The sequence below is a fragment of the Perissodus microlepis genome, chromosome 15 (genome assembly GCF_051167445.1).
Source record: "Perissodus microlepis isolate ML-2025 ecotype Zambia chromosome 15, ASM5116744v1, whole genome shotgun sequence".
Classification (NCBI taxonomy): domain Eukaryota; kingdom Metazoa; phylum Chordata; class Actinopteri; order Cichliformes; family Cichlidae; genus Perissodus; species Perissodus microlepis.
This window is the reverse complement of record NC_140475.1, coordinates 32,914,150-32,933,536: the sequence shown is the minus strand read 5'-3', so window position 1 is coordinate 32,933,536 and position 19,387 is coordinate 32,914,150. Positions and strand designations below refer to the sequence as shown.

The 19,387-nt window shown below is 45.3% G+C and overlaps 2 pseudogenes across 1 annotated transcript in view; both read right to left on the bottom strand.

Annotated features, from left to right (window-relative positions):
• The window catches only part of LOC146372515 (E3 ubiquitin-protein ligase UHRF1-like), a 30,070-nt pseudogene that overhangs the window by 8,181 nt on the left and 2,502 nt on the right, over positions 1-19,387 (bottom strand). Inside the window, exons 2-5 of the transcript XR_014802823.1 lie at positions 5,568-5,730; positions 5,125-5,391; positions 3,047-3,301; positions 1,858-2,560 (exon numbers count right to left, since the gene is read on the bottom strand). The product of XR_014802823.1 is annotated as an E3 ubiquitin-protein ligase UHRF1-like (transcript). The remainder of the gene's footprint in view (positions 1-1,857; positions 2,561-3,046; positions 3,302-5,124; positions 5,392-5,567; positions 5,731-19,387) is intronic.
• LOC146372516 (syncytin-B-like) lies at positions 5,992-13,614 on the bottom strand (annotated as a pseudogene).

Below are 19,387 nucleotides of genomic sequence, written 5' to 3'. Positions count from 1 at the left end.
CTTCTCCTCCCGCCTGAGAGAGGAGATCCCTGCAGAGAGGAAGCTGCCAAGGACTCGCTGCTAGCAGGCTGATTATCTCTGCATACCATGACCTTGTGGGCCACCAAGGGGCCACTAGAATTAGAGAGAGGGGGAATGCCGACGCACTCTCTCTAGAACTGGAGATATCATTTCCACTGGGGGAAATGCATACAGGAGCACGTTTGGTCATTGGTGCGCTAGCGCGTCCAAGCCCAAGGGTGCATCGTGGTCGATTATGGAGAAGAACAGGGGGCAGTGAGTATCTACCCTGGAAGCAAAAAGATCTATTTGCGCCTTGCCAAATAGGTCCCAAATCTGAGCCACTATTAAAGGGTGCAACCTCCATTCTCTCACCAGAGGACCCCCCCGGAGAGAAGGTCCGGCCCCAGGTTCAGGTGGCCCGGGACATGGGTGGCTCTTAGAGACAGAAAATGAACACTGCACCATAACAGCAGAGAGCGAGACAGGAGCAGCCCGGGCTCCCTCCAAGGACTGAGAGCTAGCATGCAAGACGCGGTTACCGCCAGCCTCCTCTGGAGGTGACGCGATGCACACAAACGGTGAGAGAGAGTCCAGCGTTGAAACGCTCTCATTTTTAACAGTCCAAGTGGCACTACGGCGATCATAGATGCCATCATGCCCAACAAGCTTAATATCGTCTGGAAACGCAGTCTGCGTCCCAACTGAAACTGAGCGAGGCAGCGATGAAACGCGGCCACTCTGTGCGCGGCTGGAAAGCGAGCATATTTCCAAACCGAGAAAAGTAATCTGCTGACTCGGGATTAGCGAGCTCTTTTGAAAGTTCACAGAGAACCCCAGTGTCTGAATGTGTGACAGAACCAGCGACAGCTGTGTCTCCACCTGCTCTCTGGAGCAAGCTACGAGAGCCCAGTCGTCTAGGTAGGCTAAGATGCGGATTCCTCTCTCTCTGAGGGGCGCTAGCGCTGCCTCGGCACATTTCGTAAAGGTGCGAGGAGCGAGCGACAGCCCGAACGGCAGCACTAGGTATTCGTAGGCTACGCCCTCGAATGCAAACCTCAGAAACTGCCTGTGTTTCGGGTGTATAACCACATGAAAATAAGCATCTGTTAGATCGATTGTTGCAAACCAATCTCCCGGGCCGACCGCATTCAAGAGCTGTCTGAGTGTTAGCATCTTGAACCTGTACGTTCGTAGATACGTGTTCAAGACTCGCAGGTCGAGGATGGGACGAAGCCCTCCCCCCGACTCTTTGGAAACGAGGCGGCTTGACCCGGAACTGCAACCGGTAACCCATGGCAACGGTTCGCAGCACCCACGGAGAGGGGGCGCAAGCGCGCCACTGAGGGAAGTGAGCAGCCAGCCGGCTGACCTGCAGCACCGTCGATGGGGCGTTGTCGCCCCCCAGTGTGTCTGCGGGGGACTGCATCACCTGCCTGACCTGGCTCATTCTGCCTGCAGGCTGGGCATTTGATTGTTTGAGAATAAACAACACTCTTTATTGATTGTAACATGGAAACATGTACATTTATACATTTTGTTGGAGGCACCTTTTCTGGGGCACAACAATGAAAAACAGCGGGAACACTCGATGTGGTCACCTGAACATTTAACACACCTGAACAGGGAGTTACCTGGGGCATTTTGTGTGCAGGGGTTTTGTGCTTGGGAGACAGTGTTAGGAAAGTGCAGCGCCTTCTGGGGCTGACAACCTGAACAGAACTTAAGCGGCACCTCTTGTGCGGCAACAGAGGGGTAAAAACAGCGTCTCCCTGCTGCTGGACCCCCTCTCCACTCAAAACCACAGCTAAGAGGGCTGAGGCTTCTTCCTCCTGGGCGTCGGGTCCCGCCGGGGACCCGAGGGTGGGCCTTTGCTCCAGGCCGACTGGCGTGGAGCTCGGGCCGGAGGATGTGCTCTCGCTGGCGGCACACCCACTTCAGCAGTGGGCGCCAGTCTCTTGCCAGTCGGCAGAGGAGCGGCGGGCCTGTGAGAGCTAGCTGCGGGCTTGGGCTGACGTCTGGGGATGATGTCGCGCAGAGCTTCTGTCTGCTTCTTCCTCAGATCGAATCTAGCCTGAATGGCTTCAAGTGAATGTCCGAATAACCCAGCCGCAGACACTGGTGCATCCAGATATACAGCCCTGTCCCTATCCGGGACGTCAGAGAGGGTCAGCCACAGGTGCCTCTGCGCCACTACTGTCGAAGCCATCCCTCTGCCCAGGGAGAGCGCTGCACAGCGAGACGCACGGAGGATATAATCTGTGGCGACTCTGACCTCGTTAAGAAGAGGTGCCAGCGGGCTGTCATCAGGAACCAGCGATCCGAGCTCCGTCAGGTACAGTGCCTGGTACGTCTGGAGCATGGTGACAGAGCTCATGGCGCGAGCAGTGCCGGCCTGAGCTCGATAAATCTTCTCCAGCTGTGAAGCAGAGAATCTGCAGTGCTTGGACGGCAGAGTTGCGGGGCCACCGACACCATGGTTATGGGACGGGGCCAGATAAGCAGCCAGAGACGGCTCCATAGGGGGTGGGTTAGCTAAGCCAGCCCCCTCGGCGCCGTCCTATTCCATGTACTGTCCATAGCCGGGCTCAGTGACGCGGGTAGACAGAGGTTTGTCCCATGATGCTGTTAGCTCGCAGAGAAAGTCTGAGAACATGGGAAGGCAGTTTTTGGCCGTTGCAGGCTCCGGTGGGAGGAAAAACCCCGCAAACCGTGACGGCTTCTGAGCTGGCGGAGGAGAGGGCCAGTCCACCTGCAGCTTTTTAGCAGCACGGCGAAACAGGGAGAAAAGAGAGGTGTCACCGTGGCCAACCGGCGCAGCAGCGGCGGTACATTGGGTCGACAATGAGCTCTCCTGCTCATCCTCCGAAAAACCATGGATGTCCAGGCCGATGTCCAGCACGTCATCATCGTCCTAGGGAGCGCTGACGGGCTTCAGCCTGGGTTGAAGCCCGCCAGCGCTTCAACTGCATGGTTCCGGCTCGTCATCGGCTAACCCGTCCACATATTCCATGTGTTCAGCCCAGCTAATTGCGGGGACATCGACCGGAAAATCCTCGTCTTCGGACTCGGACGAAGACGGGGCTCCAGACTCGGAAAGGAGAGGGTCATGCCGTGCGACAGCCGAGCGTCCCAGCACTTTTTCCACAAACGTCACCCGTCTTTCCAGGGTCGAGCGCCGGAGCTGGCGACAAAACGCACAGGCTTCGGGCTCCGTCAACGCTCTCCTAGCGTGGACGATCCCCAGGCAGACAGGGCAGGCATCGTGCTGGTCGCTGTCGTGCAAAGAGAAACCGCATCCCTGAGGACAGGGGCGAACAGAAGATTTCTGCTTTGCTTGCTTCGGTTTGGAGTACATTCCAAAACACCAAGCAAAACGCTGCACGGGAAAACTTGAAATTAGCGCTCCGCGGGCAGCCTACACACCAACTGCGCGGTGGAGGCTAACACCAACAGGGGCCGTTAAGCTAAGTTCAAGTCGGCAGACAACGGAGCTAACTAGCAGCAGCTAGCTAGCCCAACTCAGCAGAGGTGTTCTCAGCGAGGTGAAGAGCGTAAGAACTGAGGGATGACTGTGATGACAGCGGCTATATGCGCAGGCGGGGCCGTGCGCGTGTCATCACACGTCATCTGCCTTAAAGGCGCGATTAAAGGTTTCTTCAGCCAGGACACGCGAGGGCGTGATATCCCATACTTATGTGTTGTACCGAGTGAATCGACTGAAAGGGAACTGCAGTCACTTTTTCAGCATAATTCATAAAATGTCTTTTGACTATTCCCCACCCAAAAAAAGTTCAGTACAAAGTGGCTCATTTGATGTCTTGTAAAAATGAAACCTTTGCACGCTGCCCTTTTTGAAGCTTGGTCAACAGAACTCATTCCATCCACTCCATGCACATGTCATCCAAACTGCCTACTTTTGTAGACAATTTGGAAGACCATCACAATCACATCAGAGGGAAAGTGAAGACAGCAAATCCTAAACTGCATCCAGAAGTCTCTTACTGATAAGATAAAGTAAAATATAATATTGCATAAATGCACAGAATGCATTTCAAAAATATATATATTTAATTAAAAAATAAAAAATATATAAAAAATAAACAGCTCGAACACTAACGTAAAGAAAAAACAAAAGCAGTTTTCTTAGCGCCAAACTTTTCTAGATATTACCAGAAGGGAAGCAATGTCTGAAACAGTGTGACCCCAATACTAAATTTAGCCTCAGTGTCCTAGTCAGGGAGCATGCATCTTGCCTCCTGCCTGCTCTCTCAGGTCAATTTTAAATCAGATGAGAATCTCAAGTAACAACATGCATGTCTGTCACCCACTGTGTCCTGCCTGTGAGAAAAGGTGACTTCAATCAACGCCTGCCAGATTTTCCCCACATTCATTCGTTAAAACAGCTATACAAAGTGTAACTTTATATGCAGCACATAATGCATACACACGCACACAGCATCAACTGTACACAAAGTGTTAAAAAAAAATCAATTACTTTGCAAAACATAAAGAGAACTAAGAGTTCAAATAAACATGTTTTCTACATGTGCACAGCTCACCACATAATGGCATGAACGCGACATACAGAGCTTATCGGGCACAGCCCATCACAACCTCCCGATGAAAAGCTTTGGGGTAATGGCAGTTCCTGAGACTATCTGAGCCAATGGCAAGTAGTTGTGAAGAAATATGGTGGCAACCTTGGTATGTTTCCTGCATGTCTTTTTTTTTTTTTTTTTTCTTTTTTTTTTTAATTGTTTTGTCCAGGTCTGTGTGGGTTTTTTTTTTAATGTAGGCATTTCTAGCCATGTTTGTTCTGTATTGTCTTTTTAGTATCTGTTGTTGAGCTTTATGTATTTTAAACAAACATCTGGAGTAGTCATTGCTTACACGACTTTTTCGGGCTACATATTCCCAATTTCTCTTATCCAATTTCTCTTTGCATTGTGTTTTGAGTTTGTTTTTTCTTAATCCCTATCACTTTTTTTTTTAAGATTGTAGCCAGAAACGTCAACATCACAGTGGTAGCAGTTCTACATTGTATCGCCACCCTACCACAGCTGGCTTAAACAGGAAGTCATACACATCACATTCAATGTGACCACAGTCTTTAGCGCATACCCTGTAAAGTCCAAATCCAGGGTCGATGAGTTCTGGGGCGTTTGTCTGTGCAGAGGTTCCCGCAGTCTGACCTTCTGTCTCGCCATGAGTCGAACTCTTGTCACACTCGCTCTGGGTTGAGCTGCAGCCAGAATCAGAGTCTGAGAGCTCTGCCTCTTTGTCCTTGCTCTTGACGACATCAACAGGGGGCAACTGCTGCCTAACAAGCAGCTGCACTATGTCATTTAGGCCTACGTTGTAATCAAATATAGTATGGCCATCTTCCATCTGATATAAACAGGAAAAAAAAAATTGTAGATATCATTTATAGCATTTTACATTTTGTCTGTGACTAAATGCTAAAGCAGCGCTGACAACTGAGCTACAACCATCACTGAGATCATTTCATCTACTGCACTAAAATGTAATAAAGTCATTTATTAACACCAACAATGCTGGCTCACCTGCTTACCCCGGTAGAAGAGTCTCTGTCTCTCTGGCTCCACCTTGAAGATCTCCATGATTTTGAGACGCAGCTCGTCCACCTTGGTGAGTTTGGACAGGGAATCCACCCGATGGGTTTCCTTCCCATCCATTGTGCGCACTTGAATCCACATTGCAGCTGCCCTGTGTCAACAATCAAACACCACTCCCATTATAGCTAGTTATTTTCAATAGCACACTAATAACAAGTCTTTCCTGAAAGATTTCATTTAATCTTTTAATCCAGCAGTAGTACACACTCTATCATAGTACAAATAGAAATGTGAGAGGAGTGCCATGCTTGTTTTTTCTGCAGTGATAAGTTGAAGTTTAAATGAAAAACCAAAATATCTGCTAATCATTTGTATTTAAATGCATTTCATAGTGAATAGTACTACATGGTACATATTTGAGCTTTATCTATGTTAGAGATATTCTTTTATCAAGCACTCAGATATAATGAAATAACACTCAGACACTTCAGCAGTTTAACGTGCACGGGTGAGAGCTCAACGGAGACTCACACCCTGCAGCAGCTCTCTGCCTTTATTTATACACAGCATGAAGCATACAAAAAAGGAAATAACATGCTTATCTAGTCAAGCAGGCAGGTGTGACTTTTCAAAACGTTGTGTTCTCTACAAGGTCGTTTCTTATTCTTGGGTGGCGGTTTCCTGTTGCTGACAGATAATGTGACGGCAAACAGTTTCCGTTATAGAGCAAAGAGCCAGCGGTTAATTGTGCAGCTGGTTGAGTACAAACAGAAATATAAACACTCTTAGCTGATTATTATATGAATAATAAAACCTTTAAAAGCAAAAATCCTTTGACATTCCCTCCTGTTGTTTAGATTTCTTTTATGACAGTACTGTTATATTTTTCAGTTCATAACCTCTTGTCTGAACATTTTCGGTTTGAACGTCATGAAACAGTCCTGTGTTCAATTAGACTAGACATCACTATATGAATCATCTTTCAAAACTTCTTCCATTTGAGACAGTGTTACATAAGCGTTGATAGAGGTCGTCACCATGTTTGACACCATTTTCTTCAGACAGGGTATTACACATGTTGTGAAAACACATAATAGTAAAAGCAAAAATCCAATACAAACAAGTCCTTTAATCAGTAGGGACTTCCATGAACCACCTAGCAACCATGTCAACCAATCTTCAGTGCTTGTGACATAGTCTTGTTGTTGAGCGTCCTTAATCTTTCTCAAGGCGTTCAGAGCGTCGGTCATGTTTTGTGAATGCACATTGTCTGGGATGTATGTACAGCATGTGGTGTTAAACAATACGCACAAACCTCCTTTTTCAGCTAGAATCATGTCCAGTGCAACTCTGTGTTGCATCACTACAATGCGTATTGCGTCGATTTCTTCATTTTGCGCCTTGTTGATTTTCATTGAGGCATTTAGGAACAATCCAAATCGGTAGTCAAGTGTCTCGATCCTGAGCATGTTTTTTCCAGCTCCCACCCAAGGGAACAAGGAGTGGAGGACTTTCTGACCATCAGTCCATAGTTTGAAGTTCTTAGGCACATCTGATCCGTAGATTGGGTCATGTGGCAATACTTTTAGCGACTTCACGCTTTGCTCTTGATGTGCGTGTGTGTGTCTCTGCTGTGATCTTGAAGGTGTGGTCTGAAATTAGTACTGGTGCACACAGACCGGTGGAGTTCAGTGGGAGCATGAAGTAGGTTTTAGGCCCGCAGGCCCAAGCGGCTCCCTGGACCCAGAAAGTTCCATTTTTGAAGGTGTGTGTTCCTGTGGATTGGGTCAGGTCAAGTGTGTGTGTGCAGTTGCGGTTACGTCCAACTTGTCTGCTTCCGTCTGAGAAGTTAAAACACATTGGGTGCTGTATGTCAGGCGGCAGAACTATGGCGAATGATTTGCTTTTTGTGTTGTTGGCCTTGACGTTTACCCAATGTTCTTCGTTGCAGGTGTAGTTCCAGTTCGTGAGATTGTAGGCACAGGGGGTTGCCTGTTCGATTAGGACCCATCGCTGTGAAAGTGGTTTCGTGACACGTTTAACGTCTGTGGCATTACACCATGGAATTCGGTCTTCCTTCTTTATGCTTTGACCTTTTAGGGCCAGTCCTGTTGCCATCAAATCTCTGCGTGAGCAATTGCCAGTTATTGCCTTGTTGAACACACACACCGCTTCGTCGAGTTCAGGTGCCATTCCATATATTGTTGCGTGTATGGCCGTTGTTGGCATATGTGAACACACATAGCACTCCGTGCTGTTGTCGGTGTGTGTTCTATCGTACACATACCTATACCACGCGTTGTTCATCCATGGGTGGTTATGGTCTTGGTTCAGGTCGCGCAGGTGCGAGTTGTCATGTGTCCATCTTTTTTGCAGGTGGTGTTGTTTATTTCCTCTCATCCGGGTGAGTGTTAGTAGGCTCACCAGGAGCGCAATGCAGGCCACTAGGAGGACAAGTGTCTTCATGATGACCAGGCACACCTAGACCTCTGGTGAGTAGACCATTGGCGAGAAGAAAAAAGGCGGGATATACCCAATCAGCCCTTCCTTCACCAATAGATCACCTGGAAGCTAGGGGAGCCGGCGTCTAAACGTTTGGATTGTCACTCACTTTTTTATAGTGGCTTTGGTGGATCCAAGATGGTCTTTCTGCTATTTTGCAGGCAGTTGGTGTGGTGAGTAAGACTTGGTATGGGCCCTCCCACCTTGGTGAACTCCAATTCTTTCTCTGGAGTACTTTGATCAGGATCCAATCACCTGGTTTCAACCTGCAAGACACTGGAGAGATATCACTCGGCAGTTGGTTGTTTAGCACAATCTCTTTATTTTCAAACAGTTTAGTCATCCATTCTGCTAGGGTAGTTTCCCTTATTGATTTGTTAATGGGCTCACTTGTGATTGGTAATGGGAATGGTCTACCGTGGATGATTTCAAAAGGTGTGAGTTTCTGAGAACTTTGTGTTAGTCTCATCCACATTTTTACTAGGCCTATACACTCGGGCCATGGCCTTCCTGTTTCTTCCATGCATTTTCTTAATCTCTGTTTTATCGGGCCGTTAGTTCTCTCCACTAGTCCGGCACTTTGTGGGTGGTATGCACAGTGATGTTTGATGCTAAATCCTAGAGCTTCAGAGACTTTGCTGATTATGTCATTAACAAAATGTGTTCCATTGTCTGACCTTATCAGACTGGGAATGCCGTATGTGGGGATGAAATGATTGCATAAGCACTTTGCTACTGAAATTGCGTCTGCTCTTTTTACTGGATAGATTTCTGGCCATTTTGAAAATACATCTATAATTACTAGAGCATATCTTGATGCTTGGCATTCGTTAAGTTCAATAAAATCCATGTGGATTGTATGGAAAGGGTGAGGTGGTGTGGGAAAATGACCTCTTTTTGGTCTGAGGTTTCCCTGTGCATTGTGTTTTTGGCAAATCATGCATGTTCTGATGAGTTCTTTTGCTGAATTTTCGAAATTTTGAGTGTAGAAGTGTTTAGAGAGAATATCCAACATTCCCCCCTTTGACACATGCGTTAAGCCATGTGTCACTAATGCTGCTGTCTTGTGTAGAGATTTCGGCAATATTGGTTTGCCATTACAGGTCATTAAGTCATTTTGTAGTTGTGCGCCACATTTTAGCCATTTCTTCTGTTCTGCGATAGATGCGGCTTTCTGTTCATCTTTAAGTACATCGAGTGGTATTAACTTTGAGGTTTCAGACATTAAGGTCTGTACAGGTTGCTGTGCTGCCGTCTTTGCGGCTTGGTCTGCAAAGTTATTGCCTTTAGTAACTTCTGAGTTATCTTTTTGGTGTGCAGCACATTTGCATAATGCTAATTGTTTCGGCAATGTTATGACTTCTAGCAGTTCTTTTAAAAGGTATCTATGTTGCACTGGATTGCCCGTAGAAGTAACCATACCTCTGTTTTGCCAAATCTTTGCAAAATGATGTACTGCTGCAAAAACATACTGACTGTCTGTGTGTATGTTTATGCTTTTCCCTTCATGCAGCTGACACGCTCGCACAACAGCTGTAAGTTCTGCACTTTGTGCAGAGTTTGAGGAAGTTAAAGGTCTTGCTTCTAGAACTGTGTCTACTGTGGTTACTGCATAACCGACACAGTTTCGACCTAGCCTATTTTTTGATGCTGAGCCATCTACGAAAATGTCAGTGAAACTGGGTTGGGGTGTGCTGTAGATGTCAGCTCGTGGTTTCGTTTCCTCATCTAGCTTTTGCATACAGCAGTATTTTTCACCGTCTTCTGATGTGGGGAGAAGTGTGCTTGGGTTTAGCTGTCCACACTTCTCGATTGTAATGTGTGACTGTGATAGCAGAATGCCTACATATGAGAGCTGTCTTGCATGTGTGAGATAAGACAAGTTTGCTTGCAGTAAGATGGAGGTTACAGCATGGGGAACTTTGACAATCAATGTGTGTCCTAGGACAATGTCAGCGGACTTTTTAACTGCCTCTGCTGCGGCTGCACAGGCCTGCACACACGACGGTAAGCCTGATGCCACTGAGTCTAGTTTACCTGAGTAAAATGCAAGTGGGCGTTGCTTTTCCCCAAAGGCTTGTGTTAGAACGGCCTTCATATAGCCTGCACCTCCGTCTACATGCAAGTAGAAAGGTTTGTCATAATCTGGTAATGCTAAAACTGTGCGCGTCTGCAATGCAAGTTTTAGATCATTAAATGCTTTTTCTGCTTCTGGTGTCCATTCTATTTCATCTTTCAGTGCTAGATTTTTTCCATAAATTAAGTTTTGCAAAGGTTGAGCTAACAGAGCATATTCAGGTATCCAGCATCTGCAAAAGTTGCAGAGACCTAAATAACTCATCATTTGTTGTTTTGTGAGCGGTTTTGGAGCATTCTGTACTGCTAGTTTTCTGCTGTCTAACAGTGTTCTCCCTTCCCCTGTGAGCTTGTGTCCGAGGTATATGACCTCTGGGCTCCACAGTTGTAATTTGTGCTGTGAGACTTTATGGCCTTGCTCGACTAAATGTTGTAACACTGTCATTGTGTTCGCTTTGCAGTCTTCCTGCGTGTTTCCCGTGATCAGTATGTCATCTACATACAGGAGAAACTGTCCTGGGGCAGGGAGCGTGCAAAGTGACATGGATTTCCTTAAAGCTTCTGCATACAGGGTGGGGCTATTCTGGAAACCCTGAGGTAACCTTGTGTATGTGTACTTCTGATCGTCAAAAGTGAACCCAAACAGGTTTTGTGAGTCAGGGTGTAGCGGTACAGAGAAGAATGCATTTGACAGGTCTATAACCGAAAACCATTGTTCTTTTGGTGTCACTTGATTTAGGATTGTGTGTGGATTTGCTACCACAGGTGGGATTTGCTCTGTTACTTCATTTATTGCTCTGAGGTCATGTACTAGGCGATATTTTCCCGTGTTTGCTTTTTTCACTGGAAAGATTGGAGTGTTACAGGTTACTTCGGTTGTTTTCACTAAAATGCCTGCTTTTTCCATATCTGCAATTACTGGCCTGATCCCTGCTTTTGCTTCTGTCGTCAAGGGATATTGTGGTTTAACTGGCCTGTAGGTTGTGGTGGTTTTTACTACAACGGGATCTGCTCCTTTAATTAATCCTACATCTGTCGATCCTGTGGACCACAGCGTTGTGGGCAGTTGTTGTAGTTCTGGGTGTAGCTCCAATGAGAGTATATGTCAGTTCTCACTATCTTCCTGCACGTGTACATCAGTGCTGTCAGTCATGTGGGTGGCTGGGTGGGTAGTGAGTACCCACCCTAATGTGTATCTCATGCATCCTGTTCTGCGACCTTGTAGCCATCCCTCATGTGTTTCTTCAGTCTTTTCATATCTGTCTCTTTCAACTTGGGCGAGAACGCGGCCTAAATCTTTCCACTCAGTGCTGTCATTGTGTGCTACTGACACATGTGGTTTTGGCATCCTGTTTACTCGTTGTACTGCCTCAGGCTGCAGCACAGAGCACACTGCGTTACCACTTTGGGTGACATATAGGTGCTGTAATGTCAGCATTTGTGGGCCTAGCTTGTGTACTTCTTGGTCATACACGGGATTAGGACCTGGACTCTGTTTGAACCTCAATGTGTTGTGATACTCAGTGTAGTCCTGTCGTGTTGAGTGAGTTGGCAGATATCGATTTGCTATGTGTTGTAAGGGCTCTAGTGGGGGCAGGTCTAATGTCCAGTAGTAGTGGGGCTCTCCGAGTCCTTTGCACACATTAATCTGATAATCTGCTGGGCTTTGTTTCTCGTTTAACATGAGCTTAGCATACATGCCCTCTGGCCCTGGCAGTACTCCTATTTCCAGCCTTTCTAGTGCATCTCTCCCTAGAAGGTTAACTGGGCAAGATGGGTCATATATACATCGGTTTTTACAGCTGCGGCCGCTGTCTTCATGAGCTAAAAGTAAAGGTTCTGTCAGGGATTTGGTACTGACATGCCCTGACGCTGATTTAACTATCAAGGTATCACTGGAGAATTTCATTTTTGGTGGTTTTTCAGTCAATACTGTTTTACATGCCCTGGTGTCACAGAGCATGGTCATAGGTTGTCCGTTCACATGGACAGTTACTGTAGGTTTATGCTCGGAGCCCAAAAGTAATTGTTCTATGTTGTAGATTTCTGTGTCATCCTCATCCTCAGTATCCTGTTCTAGTCATTTACTCTGTCTTTCGCTGTCATTGTCTCTTTTGCTTTTACAGTCTCGTGCAAAATGTCCTTCTTTTCCGCAGTTATAACAACGGTTATTTCTTGGCCTTCTATCTCCCTTATAACCTCCATTTCTCTTTTCCTTCCCTCTGTACTGACCTTGTTTTTGTCCTTTGTATTCACCAGAGAATGCTACAAATCCTGTTGCAGGATCGACGGTGAAAACACCTCCTTTTTCTTTTTGTTTTTGAACTTTGACAGCATGTTCTGCATATTGCAGGGCATCTGGTAAACTTCCAGTGTTCTGTGTTACCCAGTGTTTCTCAACATGAGCTCTGACTTTTGGAAGGAGGCCGTTTAAGAATGCGTTCTTTAATTGTTGCTGAAACGGTGTTTGTGGCCCTTCCTGGTAATTTAAACCTGAATGTTGTCTGAAAACTGGGCGTAAACGATCAAGGAAGTCAGATGCTGTCTAAGCTTCCTTCTGCTTTACTTCGCCTATTTTTCCATAGTCAGCTCTTGGAGCTAAACGGGTTCTAATTCTATCATATAAAGGCGTTAGTTGGTTTCGTAGGGCGTCTGATGTAGGACCGAGAGCTCTCCCTTGGTGATCTGTCCCTGTGAAATCATCTTTTACTGTCCCCATCTTTAACGCGCTGGCGCTGTCACTTGGTGTTCGCTCGCTCTGCGGTAGAGTATCACTTCCTGTTCCTGCTCAAACACAGTGGTGTTTCTGAGTAGCTTATTTGCTTAGAAATTTAATTAACAACTTTTAAATACATTCTTCTTTCATAGTATAATCTTCACGTGCTTCATCCGAAGCACACTTTCTGTGTACTCACTACCTAATTTATAGCCAAAGTATTCACTCACTGTCTCTGTACTGTTTCGCTAGCTTAGCTTAGCTCGTAGCCGACTCGTTAGCACCATGGCTACTTCACCTGTCCCTCCTGCACTTTCTTGCTCATTGTGTCAGATGTTTAGTTACTCCTCGGCCTCCTTTAGCAGTAATGATATGTGTAACAAATGTAGCATATTTGCAGCTCTGGAGGCCAGGATTACTGAATTGGAGACTCGGCTTCGCACCCTTCATTCACCCGTAGCTAGCCAGGCCCCTGTAGCTGGTGCAGCCGAAGATAGCGTAGGCCCCGCTAGCTGTTCCCCGGCAGACCCCAAGCAGCTGGGGAAAGAGGGCGGCTGGGTCACGGTGAGGAGGAAGCATAGTCCTAAACAGAAGCCCCAGGTACACCACCAACCCGTTCATGTGTCTAACCGTTTTTCCCCACTCGGTGACACACCCGCCGGGGTCAAACTCTGGTAATTGGTGATTCTGTTCTCAGACATGTGAAGCTAGAGACACCGGCAACCATAGTCAATTGTCTTCCAGGGGCCAGAGCAGGCGACATTGAAGGAAATTTAAAACTGCTGGCTAAGGGTAAACGTAAATTCAGTAAAATCATAATTCACGTCGGCAGTAATGACACCCGGTTACGCCAATCGGAGGTCACTAAAATCAATATTGAATCGATGTGCAACTTTGCTAAAACAATGTCGGACTCTGTAGTTTTCTCTGGTCCCCTCCCCAATCAGACCAGGAGTGACATGTTTAGCCGCATGTTCTCCTTAAATTGCTGGCTGTCTGAGTGGTGTCCCAGAAACGATGTGGGCTTCATAGATAATTGGCAAACCTTCTGGAGGAAACCTGGTCTTGTTAGGAGAGACGGCATCCATCCCACTTTGGATGGAGCAGCTCTCATTTCTAGAAATATGGACAAATTTATTAAACCCCCCAAAATATGACTATCCAGAGTTGGGACCAGGAAGCAGAGTTGCAGTCTTACACGCCTCTCTGCAGCTTCTCTCCTCCTGCTACCCCCCCAAAAACCCATCTCCACAGAGACTGTGTCAGCTTCCAAAAAGACAAAAAACAAACTAAAAACCAGCAACAAACAACTTAAACATAAACAATTACAAAGAAAGAACAGTACAGTATCCACATCTGAACCAAAGAGTAAAACAGTGAAATGTGGATTATTAAATATTAGGTCTCTCTCCTCCAAGTCTCTGTTAGTACATGACTTAATAATTGATCAACAAATTGATTTACTCTGCCTTACAGAAACCTGGTTGCAGCAGGATGATTATGTTAGTTTAAATGAATCAACACCCCCGAGTCATTCTAACTACCAGAAACCTCGAAGCACAGGCCGAGGGGGCGGTGTGGCAGCAATTTTTCACACCAGCCTATTAACTAATGAAAGACCAAGACAGACTTTTAATTCATTTGAAAGCCTGATGCTTAACATTGTCCACCCCAGCTGTGAAACTCAGAAACCAGTCTTACTTGTTATCATCTATCGTCCACCTGGGCCTTACACAGAGTTTCTGTCTGATTTCTCAGACTTTATATCTAATTTAGTTCTGAGCTCAAATAAAATAATTATTGTGGGTGATTTTAACATCCATGTAGATGCTAAAAATGACAGCCTCAACATGGCATTTAGTCTGTTATTAGACTCAATTGGCTTCTCTCAAAATGTAAAAGAACCCACCCACCACTTTAATCACACTCTAGATCTTGTTTTAACATATGGCATAGAAACTGAACATTTAACAGTGTTTCCTGAAAACCCTCTCCTGTCTGATCATTTCCTGATAACATTTACATTTACAATAATTGATTACACAGCGGTGGAGAGTAGATTTTATCAAAGTAGATGTCTTTCTGAAAGCGCTGTAACTAAGTTTAAGAATATAATCCACCCACTGTTATCATCTTCAATGCCCTGTACCAACACAGAACAGAGCAGCTATCTGAACGCTACCCCAACAGAGGTCGATTATCTTGTTAATAATTTCACCTCCTCACTACGTACGACTCTGGATACTGTAGCTCCAGTGAAAACTAAGGTCTCTAATCAGAAGTACCTGACTCCGTGGTATAATTCTCAAACACGTACCCTAAAGCAGATGACTCGTAATCTGGAGAGGAAATGGCGTGTCACAAATTTAGAGGATCATCATTTAGCCTGGAGAAATAGTTTGCTGCTTTATAAGAAAGCCCTCCGCAAAGCCAGAACATCTTACTATTCATCACTGATTGAAGAAAATAAGAACAACCCCAGGTTTCTCTTCAGCACTGTAGCCAGGCTGACAAACAGTCAGAGCTCTGTTGAGCCAACCATCCCTTTAACATTAACTAGTAATGACTTCATGAACTTCTTCACAAATACAATTTTTATCATTAGAGAAAAAATTACCAGTAATCATCCCACAGATGTAATATTATCTACAGCTACTCTTAGTACCATTGATGTTAAGTTAGACTCTTTTTCTCCAATTGATCTTTCTGAGTTAACTTCAATAATTACTTCCTCCAAACCATCAACGTGTCTTTTAGACCCCATTCCTACAAAACTGCTCAAAGAAGTCCTGCCATTGATTAATTCTTCGATCTTAAATATGATCAACCTATCTCTAATGGTCGGCTATGTACCACAGGCCTTCAAGCTGGCTGTGGTTAAACCTTTACTCAAAAAGCCATCTCTAGACCCAGCAGTCTTAGCTAATTATAGGCCAATCTCCAACCTTCCTTTCATATCAAAAATCCTTGAAAGAGTAGTTGTCAAACAGCTAACAGATCATCTGCAGAGGAATGGTTTATTTGAAGAGTTTCAGTCAGGTTTCAGAGCTCATCACAGCACAGAAACAGCTTTAGTGAAGGTTACAAATGATCTTCTTATGGCCTCTGACAGTGGACTCATCTCTGTGCTTGTCCTGCTAGACCTCAGTGCAGCGTTCGATACTGTTGACCATAATATCCTATTAGAGCGATTAGAACATGCTGTAGGTATTACAGGTACTGCACTGCAGTGGTTTGTATCATATCTATCTAATAGACTCCAATTTGTGCATGTAAATGGAGAGTCCTCTTCACACACTGAGGTTAATTATGGAGTTCCACAGGGTTCAGTGCTAGGACCAATTCTGTTTACATTATACATGCTTCCCTTAGGCAGCATCATTAGAAGACATAGCATACATTTTCACTGCTATGCAGATGACACCCAGCTCTATCTGTCCATGAAGCCAGATAACACACACCAATTAGTTAAACTGCAGGAATGTCTTAAAGACATAAAGACCTGGATGGCCGCTAACTTTCTGCTTCTTAATTCAGATAAAACTGAGGTTATTGTACTCGGCCCTGAAAATCTTAGAAATATGGTATCTAACCAGAGTCATACTCTGGATGGCATTACCTTGGCCTCCAGTAACGCTGTGAGGAACCTTGGAGTCATTTTTGACCAGGACATGTCCTTCAACGCACATATTAAACAAATATGTAAGACTGCTTTCTTCCATTTGCGCAACATCTCTAAAATTAGAAATATCCTGTCTCAGAGTGACGCTGAAAAACTAGTTCATGCATTTATTACTTCCAGGCTGGACTACTGTAATTCATTATTATCAGGATGTCCAAAAAACTCACTGAAAAGCCTTCAGCTAATCCAAAATGCTGCAGCAAGAGTACTGACAGGGACTAGAAGGAGAGAGCATATTTCTCCTGTTTTGGCTTCCCTTCATTGGCTTCCTGTTAAGTCCAGAATTGAATTCAAAATCCTGCTCCTCACATACAAGGTCTTAAATAATCAGGCCCCATCTTATCTTAATGACCTTGTAGTACCATATCACCCTATTAGAGCACTTCGCTCTCGCTCTGCAGGCCTACTTGTTGTTCCTAGAGTATTTAAAAGTAGAATGGGAGGCAGAGCCTTCAGTTTTCAGGCCCCTCTTCTGTGGAACCAGCTTCCAGTTTGGATTCGGGAGACAGAAACTATCTCTACTTTTAAGATTAGGCTTAAAACTTTCCTTTTTGCTAAAGCATATAGTTAGGGCTGGACCAGGTGACCCTGAATCCTCCCTTAGTTATGCTGCAATAGACGTAGGCTGCCGGGGGATTCCCAAGATGCATTGAGTTTTTCCTTTCCAGTCACCTTTCTCACTCACTATGTATTAATAGACCTCTCTGCATTGAATCATATCTGTTATTAACCTCTGTCTCTCTTCCACAGCATGTCTTTTATCCTGTCTTCCTTCTCTCACCCCAACCGGTCGCAGCAGATGGCCGCCCCTCCCTGAGCCTGGTTCTGCCGGAGGTTTCTTCCTGTTAAAAGGGAGTTTTTCCTTCCCACTGTCGCCAAAGTGCTTGCTCATAGGGGGTCATATGATTGTTGGGTTTTTCTCTGTATCTATGAAGCGCCTTGAGGCGACTTTTGTTGTGATTTGGCGCTATATAAATAAAATTGAATTGAATTGAATTGAACCCTAACAAGTCCTGGATTACTTGGAGCATTTCATGGCCGTTTAGATGCCAGTGTGTTCTAATTAACTCAACTGCTTCCCTCCATGGTTCGAAACCTTCATTTAATGGTGGAACGTCTTTTAATACATTTAGTCTGTCTGTTTGGGACCACGCCCTAAAAACGTACAGAAAAGGGTTGTCATCTCTCTCGTTATTATCGCCACCCGTTGGTTGGCCATATCTTGGGTTGGGCGTGGCTATCATTGGAAACAGACCCGAAGGTCCTGGGGGGTCAACCTGTCCTCCCATATCCCTACCTGACGGGTCTTTCCCTATGTCTTCCTGTTCCTTCTGTGGGTTCCCTGTCATGTGATTTAGTGCGCTTTGGGCTTGTGCATAAGGGTTAGATACGCTAGTGAACGGGTTTTTTGACTGAGGTTCTGGCGCTGACGATGTCGGCACATATGGTGGAGGCTGCGAGTTTTGTGAGGCTGCTTCTGTTTTCTCTTGTTTTTTCTTTTGCCTATTTTCGCTACGTCTGTCATCTTCTGCTTTCCATGCTTTGAAATGTTGCCACTCTGTGACACGTTTAGCTTTCTTTTTAGGGCTTTTTTCATTGTTTAGTTCTGTTTGGAGGGTCTCTTTTAAAATGGTCACTGCAGAGGGATTACATTTTCCCTCCCACGCAGGGCAATTTAATTTCTTTGGGTTTCTCCATCTATTCATACTGATTTGTCCGGCGCCTGGACATCTTTTCTCTAACCACTGCTCATCAGCAGTGAGTTTTGTTGATTTGTTACCCATTTTCTCTCAACTTATAGATATATTTACGTTTACACACACACACCCGTGGTGCTTTCTCTGGCACGAGGAATGAGAGAGGTTATTAACACAGCCTTCTACTTTCAAGCTATTCTTGAAAGCGGTGTTAATTTTATGTGATGAAGCACAACCTTTTTCTCGTTCCACCAGTACTTGAGCAACCAACGGTAAACAATTCAGTAGAGTAGTTCAGCCTTCTTAATGTGCTGTGAAATCAACTTACTCCACTGACAAAACAGTAAAAAGACAAATATTGCGCGCTCTAATGGTTATTATTATGACACTTTCCCTCCAAAATAGCTACCAGCCCTCTTTCAGGCGAGCATTTACTTTTAGAGTTTTTCCTATAATAGCTACCAGTCCTCTCTTAGGATGAGCGTTTACATGTAGGAACTTCCTATAATAGCTACCAGTCCTCTCTTAGGACGAGCGTTTACATGTAGGAACAGTGTCAACTCTTATTCGTTTTTTCGCAAAATGTGGGTGAGTGTTAAATATTCACCTGAGTTATTGTGTGGTTGTTTAGGTCTCCTCCATCAACCCCCAAAGTCGTGGACCTCTTATAAGAACGCTGGCCAGAACCCGAATTTCACGTCTCTGGACTTTTATCCTCTGCCTAGAGAGGAGCTGTCGACAGACTTCAGCGCGGGCTTCTCACGACGTCAGGACTTGATGAAGGTTTCCTATTGGAGCATGAAAAATATCAATGTCCAATCCGGCTCGAAGGACCAATTAAATGTTAGAGATATTCTTTTATCAAGCACTCAGATATAATGAAATAACACTCAGACACTTCAGCAGTTTAACGTGCACGGGTGAGAGCTCAACGGAGACTCACACCCTGCAGCAGCTCTCTGCCTTTATTTATACACAGAATGAAGCATACAAAAAAGGAAATAACATGCTTATCTAGTCAAGCAGGCAGGTGTGACTTTTCAAAACGTTGTGTTCTCTACAAGGTCGTTTCTTATTCTTGGGTGGCGGTTTCCTGTTGCTGACAGATAATGTGACGGCAAACAGTTTCCGTTAT